This window comes from Bidens hawaiensis, unplaced genomic scaffold (genome assembly GCF_021521415.1).
Source record: "Bidens hawaiensis isolate Kalapana, Puna unplaced genomic scaffold, B.hawaiensis_p1.1 tig00004774_1, whole genome shotgun sequence".
Taxonomy (NCBI): Eukaryota; Viridiplantae; Streptophyta; class Magnoliopsida; order Asterales; family Asteraceae; genus Bidens; species Bidens hawaiensis.
The window spans coordinates 1,209,212-1,217,098 of record NW_027491298.1 but is presented as its reverse complement, the minus strand read 5'-3'; the positions used below and the strand labels follow the sequence as shown (position 1 = coordinate 1,217,098).

Sequence of the window (7,887 nt, the reverse complement as noted above, 5' to 3'; positions counted from 1 at the left end):
AAAAAACTTACCATGAATTCTTTCAGCTATAACTCAAATAAATCTATGCTAATTATGCATTGAGTAAGTATTTAGTTTTGACTCAAACAGCCAATACATGACAGGAGTGGTTTTGAAAAGGTAAATTTTGATGATCAACTTTTATACATTGGGCATGTAAAGTTAGTAAGCATGGGCAACTGGTGTTCGTTATGGTAAAGCATTAGTGTGAGCGAATTATTTCAGTATACAGAGCTTGTTAGTGCACTGCATAGCCATTGGCATATTTGGCATTGTGGAAGTCATGTGGCTATTTTGCGTTCGATAAATAGGATATACATACACAAACATACAAGTTAAAATAAGAATAAATATATATAAATTGACTCCGCCATCTACAAATGCTTTAGTTTATTATATTGCCGGTTCCAGACCCGGGGGTTGCTACAATGTAAAACTAACATAAATAGTGAACGTTGGTAGGTCAGTATACGAGCTCGAGAGAATGCCTAGTTGAGACCTAAGTAGCACGGGAACGGGTACGGGACCAGGATACGGGGACGTTACGGGTACGTGAAATGACAAAAATCAAAAATCCAAGATACGAGTACGGCAAGGGTATGGGAATAAAAAAATAATAAAAAATAAATATATATTAAACAAATTCCAAAATAGATATATATTGTTTAAGAATTAAATACGTTACTTTAAAACCTAAGGTTACAAATGAAATATACAAACCTAGAGAGACTAAATTGAAAAAAAAAACACCTTTTATGTAAAAGTTTAAAAGTTTTAGGGACTAGATGCAAACAATTGAAAGATAAAGGGGTCAAAAGTTTAAAAAACTAAACTTATTTAAACCTAAAGCCTAAACCTTCCAGCCGCTATTTCACAGCCTCCATCTTCTTCTTCCTTCTTCTTCTTGGTTTTCCGGCAGAAAATGAATTCGTCACCGGAATTCACCACAGGGGGTTGCTATTTGGTTGCCACTACTATGTAGCGGCATATGGCTCTAATGGAAACGTCCCCGAAACGGTTTTGGACCCGTCCCATTAACCGGATTCGTTTAGGAGATGTCTCCGATGCGTTTCGGCGGCGTTTCCGTCCCCAGACCATCCCCGGGACGGGGACTCAAGCCTAACCGGCGTTTCCGTGCATCATAGGTTGAGACTCAAATTTTGTGTGTGCAACAGCTACTGGATTTGAACTTTAATGATAACTGTATTTTTGCATTTACCCTGAATATAGTTAGTTATTCAAACATCTCTAAGCTAAGGGATGGAAATATCAAATAAAAACTTTAGATATCTGTACCCTGTCGAAGTAAGGAACCATGGCATATATGTTTGGAATAGATTTCATTTGAGAGAGTTGAATAAGCACTATCTCATTGAAAAGTTCAATACATCTGCACCTTCTCAACGCATTTCTTTAGACAAAGACTCCGTTTTTTCCTCTTTTCGGATGGTAAAGATTTCTCAGAACATGGAGTGTGAATCAAACCCATGTTTGAATTGAAATTGAGATACTGATACAAGTTCTTCCCTTCTGAATCAAATAGATTCATATAAGTTTCAATATTGCCCATACGTAATCCCTTGTATAGACGTTGGGGTGGGTGGGCGCTAAGATGGAATAGACCTGCTAATATGCCTAAAGTTCCTGCCGCAATATGATGAGAGGCTATTCCTCCCGGAACAAAAGGATCCAAACCCTCCACACCCCACGATGGATTTACTAATTGTACTTTTCCTATTAGCCCATAAGGATCGGACACCCATATGCCAGGAACATACAAGCCTGTTACATGAAACGCACCAAAACCAAAGCAAGCCACACCTGCAAGAAATAAATGTATTCCAAAGATCTTGGGCAAATCCAACAAGGGTTTTCCTGTACGTTCATCAAAAAATATCTCGAGATCTCAATATACCCAATTCCAGATAGCTGCCAAAAAGCACAACCTAGAAAACAAACTATGCGCTCCAGCCACACCTTCGTAACTCCAAATACCCGGATTAGTTATAGTCCCCCCCCACCGTGATACTCTAACCGCCCCAAGAATTGGTTATTCCTAAACGAGTCATGAAGGGTATAACGAACATACCCTGTCTCCACATTGGATCAAGAACAGGGTCAGAAGGATCAAAAACTGCTATTTCATACAAGGCCATCGAACCAGCCCAACCAGCAACCAAAGCTGTATGCATTATATGAACAGAAAGCAACCGTCCGGGATCATGTGCATAATTTATTTTAGAGGTGGCTAAAGAATCTTCATCTAATTTGGTGGAGACTGACTGGAAATTTACTATAAAAGTTAAAGAGCTGGATATTGTTAGGCAATCATAGTATTTAACGAAACATTACTTGTGTGGAACAAGGGTTTACCTTCATCCTTTCATATACAACTTTCAAATACTACCACAGCTTTTAAACCACAATTCACACAATCTTCGTACTCCCGTTTAATTTGTTTTGTTTTAAATAATTAACTATTTCCTTTCCTTCCCCCGGAGGGAGCATAATTATGGGTTCCTTATGGACGGACGCATTATCCCAACTTGAGGATGAGCTAGAGTCTAATTGCACCAGCCTTTCATACGAATTTATAAATTTTCTGGGAGCATTAAGGTACCAGTCATATCAACAAAACAAGTTCAGTAAGCCTATGGTGTGGATTGGGGTTTATTTGTAGTAGCTTCTCTTTTCGGCATCCTACCAATAGTGGCTGATCTATTACATGGTTTCAGAAACAAAAAAACTATGGTTTCCGTGTAATACTTTACTCAGAATGCTGCTTCCCTCACTGTCATAGCTGTTGCAATGAAGTGACCCATGGATCTAAATAATTCAATGCTAAATCCTGTGGACCAGGCTGCAAAGGTTGGAAGCATGGCATTTATGTGCACCATGATGGCTAATAGATTGCCTTCTCTAGCAACAATGGACAGTAAGGAACTTCTCACAAAAGCATATCTTTAGGAATTCTAGTAATCACCATGGTTGTTAATGTATGCATCCAAATACAAACCGGCTTGCTTGCCCCATATTGTATTTTTTATAGTCTTCCACCCTATAGCAACAAGTTAATAGTAACCATTTATGTGGCTATGTTACTCATGCTGCTGACTATACATATATGTTCAGCTTTAATGATCGTAAAGTCAAAAGAAATTTTAGAATCCAAATACAAAGCAGGTCGTGAATCAACATTGAAAAATCTAGAGCTGCAACAACCAACGGTTGAGAAGCTAAAGTAGCATGTGAGCAACCATTGGATCATGGCAGAAACTGGCAGCCCCCAATTTATGATAGCATGCTCTACTATAACCTCTGCTTCTAGGGTAATATTTATTTTAAGCACAATCCAACATGTTATCATAATGCTTTCAACATCAACAACATCAGATATGAAGAACTACGGGTCGGATTATAAGTGGTCGGTTTCAGTGATTCTGATAACACAGTTTATCGGAGTAATATTGGGTTCAGTCGCACCTATTTCCAGATGTTTTGCACCCTTAAGCTTTAAAGTGTCCATAAAGTGGATTTGGAACCATATAAGGGTCTTTAAAGTAGAGAGTTATTGTACTCAAAAGTTGTATGATTGGAAACAGAGTAGCATACCATTGAAACTCAGTAGCCGTAGATGCAAGATTGTAATCCAGGATCTAAAGGTCCTCATTTTGAATCTTTGTATAGGAATATAGACGACAGTTGTGGTAGCATGCAAGCTAACAGCATTGATCCCAATTTTCTTTATAATTGGAATCTTGTGTTGTTTTCATTGCTGGACGTGGTTAAAGGGTATGCTCGGTGCATCACATAATGTGTCGATGGAAAAAATCGTTTAGCTACAACACATTAAAGATATTAGCTGGTATGTTCTGCAACTTCAAGATGATATTGAGCATGCTGAGAGAACACTGAAAAACATTTCAAAATTTGTGAACCATGTGATCAAATAGGCTGAAAAGAAACAAACTAACAATCTTATGAAGCTTTTTAGAGGAATCTAGCGGTTTTGAAGGAGTAGAAAAGTATGACGTGCATCAAGTCCCAGAAGAAATGTATATGGATTGCTGGAGCTTAGAGGTAGTTACCCTGATAAGCATCGTTATATCTCTTCCTAACATCCAAAATTAAAGGGTTGATAGGTTGCTAAGGAGTGTGAGGGAAGGTCTTACATATGTCAAACATGTGGAAGAAACCCTCAATGCTAGTGACAAGTATGTAACCATTCAAAAGGTTACTAGAAAGTTGTGGTTAGAAGTTGAACTTTACGGCAAATGGCTAGGAAACAAGTTGTCCAACCCTGTCCCTGCTCATCAAGTTAATTGATACGGTTCCATCTCAAAATATTTACTTCAATAGTTATATGTTAATTCTATAGGGGTATAAAGGGCAAAGTCTACAAAAGGTGAGGAACATTAATATAAATAGTAATGAAACGTAATAGAGGTCAGGAATTAAGTTGTTAGTTTGTTAGGCTCCTGCATGTGCAGTGAGAGAGGGCATGTCCCTGGAACCTTCTATGTAATTTCCTTTTAGTTTCATCATCATCCATCTATAATAAAATCTTTCCTTCGCTTATCTCTATTTTTCATATTCAATTTCATAATCAATTGATAATATAACCATTTCCTATAATCAAGTTAATACACCAAAGTGATTGTTCAATGGTTCAGTGATACAGCTAAAAACATTGTCACTATGGTGGAAAGTAAGAATATGAAAGGTTCAGATGATGGTTCACTTTACACATCGGTTTCTGCCAACTCAATGTGCCGGATAACCCAAACGATCCTAGCTTCCCACCATGTCGACATAGACCAGGTTAGCCAAGGCCCAAGAGGAACTGTTTGTGCAATTATCATCAGTGATCTCTCAGATATTGGCTGCTTGTCTCACCAACTTACCACGAGTCATAGCAATCAAATGCCACACGTGTGTTATAGAGAAATGAAGGAGTGTGTGCATATTGCAGCCCAAACGAAAACAAATTTGTGTTAGATCTTCACCTAAACAACAAGAAACAAAGCACTATTCACGTATTTGATCGAATCCGACGCAAAACCAGTTGCAAGAAGGTACGTTTTAATGAAAAGGTTAAGTGCTTGAGGTCGGTTTGCCATGAAACTTGGTATAATGGTAGATCGGGCTGTAAGATGCAAGAAAAGCATAAACTTGGTGAGCTGCGACTTAACGGGTGCGATATAGGATGAATAAGTAACGTTCGGGCTATGTAAAAAGCGAGTAGACAAAGTTCTTATGACCCACAACCCATTAAAAGGGGAAAATCGGGTCATAAGGAAGGGTCACGGAGGAACATGGCTGAAAAATGGTATAACAAAGAAAAACCCCAAATCGGATCGCATAAGGAAGAATCGCATCGCATAGCCATGCGATGCGATTCGTCTAAAGAAATGCGATGCAATTTGTTTAAAGAAATGCGATGCAACTGGTTACTCCCATGCGACGCGACTAGTTTGCTCCCATGCGATGCGACTGGTTTGCTCACCTGCGATGCGACTGGCTTGCATCCATGCGATGAGAATAGTTTGCTCCCATGCGATGTGACTGGTTTGCTCACATGCGATGCGACTGCTTTGCATTTATGTGATGCGACTAGTTACTCCCATGCGATGCGACTGGTTTTCTCCCATGCGATGCGACTGGTTTGCATCCATGCCATGCGACTGGTTTGCTCACATGCGATGCGATTGAAATGCTTCCGTGCTATTGGTTTCATATGCTATCTGAATGGTTGTAAAACTTAACCTGACTCGACCACAGCCAGGGGCTCTGCCCATTGGACCCTGCTAGGGGTTGCTGCCCCTATACCCCGCTACCAGGGGCGCTGCCCTCGGACCCCCGCTAGTTGAGGGTTTCACTAACCAAGAAGTATGAAGTAGTACAAATAGATAATTGATACTCATAACTTGTTAAACAGTTAGCCATGCCCAGCTGAGAAGTGGTGTGACCATAAACTCAGAGAGGAACCGACTTCAGGTGGGTTCTAGCCCCATTTCTCTTTGAGATGTTTTCGGGGTTGTGTGCATACTTGTAATACTATAAATATATAAATACACACACACACACACACACACACACACACACATATATATATATATATATGATGAACGCGAATAACTAATGCAAGAATGATGTAAGAACTTGTATGTGTTTAGTTTGTTTAATTAGATGTGATCGCAAGAGTCAATTAAGAAGTTAATGTAAGAGTCAGGGTGGCAGGCCCTTCTAATACTTGGGCAAGAATAAAGTGGCCGAATCTATGATATCGGTGCAAGAGGTTGTGTGGCAGACCTGTATTATATCTGTGCAAGAGGTCGGGTGACAGACCCTTACAATATCTGTGCAAGAGGTCGGGTGGCAAACCCTTATAATATCTATGCAAGAGGTCAGGTGGCAGACCTTATAATATCTGTGCGAGAATGTAAGAATAATTGTATGTTATGTGTAAGTCCCGTGGAGGATCTTTCAATATGATATCAACTGATCTTGATGTTGGTGTAGAAATCCAACATAAGATGATTTAAGAACAAATATCAAGAAGACACAGAACACAAAGGACTGCTTCAAAACACGTTATTATTAACGTCGGGTGCTTAAGCACTATGCTTACAATATTCGTCTAATACACCAATGATACTAGACGGCCAAAACCACGAACTAAACCCCCACATAAACCCTATACAAAGAGATCTATATATAAGGTAGCCAACATACAAGCCCAACAAAAGCCCAAAGCCCACCGAGATCCATACTGATCTCGGTTTACATACAAAACACAAAAACAAGCCTAACTAAGTGCAAACCATCAAGTATAGACCCAAAAATCTCCCCCTTGGTTTGTAGCTTAGTTCTTTAATCGTACTCCATAATATCAACATCAGCATCCTTTAGACCACCTGCCCAATAACCAGTTCTGATAATAGAAGCCACCATTCTGGTGTATTCCTTTGCAGCAGTTTCAAAGATTGGATCAGCAATGATTTGAAATCTGTTGAGGGTCTTGATATCTCGTTCTCCAAGCTTGAGCAAATCCTTTGGATCAACAAATATGTATTGCCCCTCACCCTTCTGTAAACGTATGACGAATATAGCAGTCATACTATCGAACATCCAGAATCTCATATACTCTAAAGTTCCATCAGGTACAGGAATATGAGTAGCCTTCTTTGTTGCAGGCCACATCATGTTTACCATGGTTTTTCCTGTCTTTGGATCCTTTACACCTTTCGCTTTCTTCAAGAATGATTTGGCAGTTTACATCTTCGGAAAGCCTCTATCCACTTGGCTCCTGAGGAAGTTCCATAAATCAATTCCTCTTTTATCATTAGTTGGATTGTGGAATGATGCATTGATGAGGTCACTAAGATCCACCTTTGTCCAAGATCCAAAATCTTTTATCTTCTTGTAGTACTCGGTTTTCCCAGACCTTCGTTTAACCCACCACATATTCTTTTCAGCATCAAATCCCCAAGACATGACCCCAGAACGATCACCATATTTATCTGAAAAGCCCTTTTCAAAACTAACAACAAATCTATCAGGGTGATCGGAGGATTCAACATTTTGATTTGAATTCTTCATAATCATAATCTTCTTTTGGATTCAATCCGACATATCATCTGTCATTGGAGGTGCAGACATGTATTGTTTCAATTCTCGGATTCATCTATGTTTTCAATAGGACGACCACCAGAATTACCACCTTGATCTACATTGGGAGTCTTTGAAGTTACATCAGCACTGCTCTTGAATTCATCTCCAAATTTCTGAACAAGTTTTTGTTGGAGGTCTAGATATATATAGCAGTTAATTCTACCATACCAGACTGAAGCTCTTTAATCTTGGAATCTTTATCAGTGTTACTAG

At 39.3% G+C, this 7,887-nt stretch overlaps 1 pseudogene; it reads right to left on the bottom strand.

Annotated features, from left to right (window-relative positions):
* Positions 1-1,381: 1,381 nt before the first annotated feature.
* Positions 1,382-7,215, bottom strand: LOC143628039 (photosystem II CP47 reaction center protein pseudogene; annotated as a pseudogene).
* Positions 7,216-7,887: the final 672 nt, after the last annotated feature.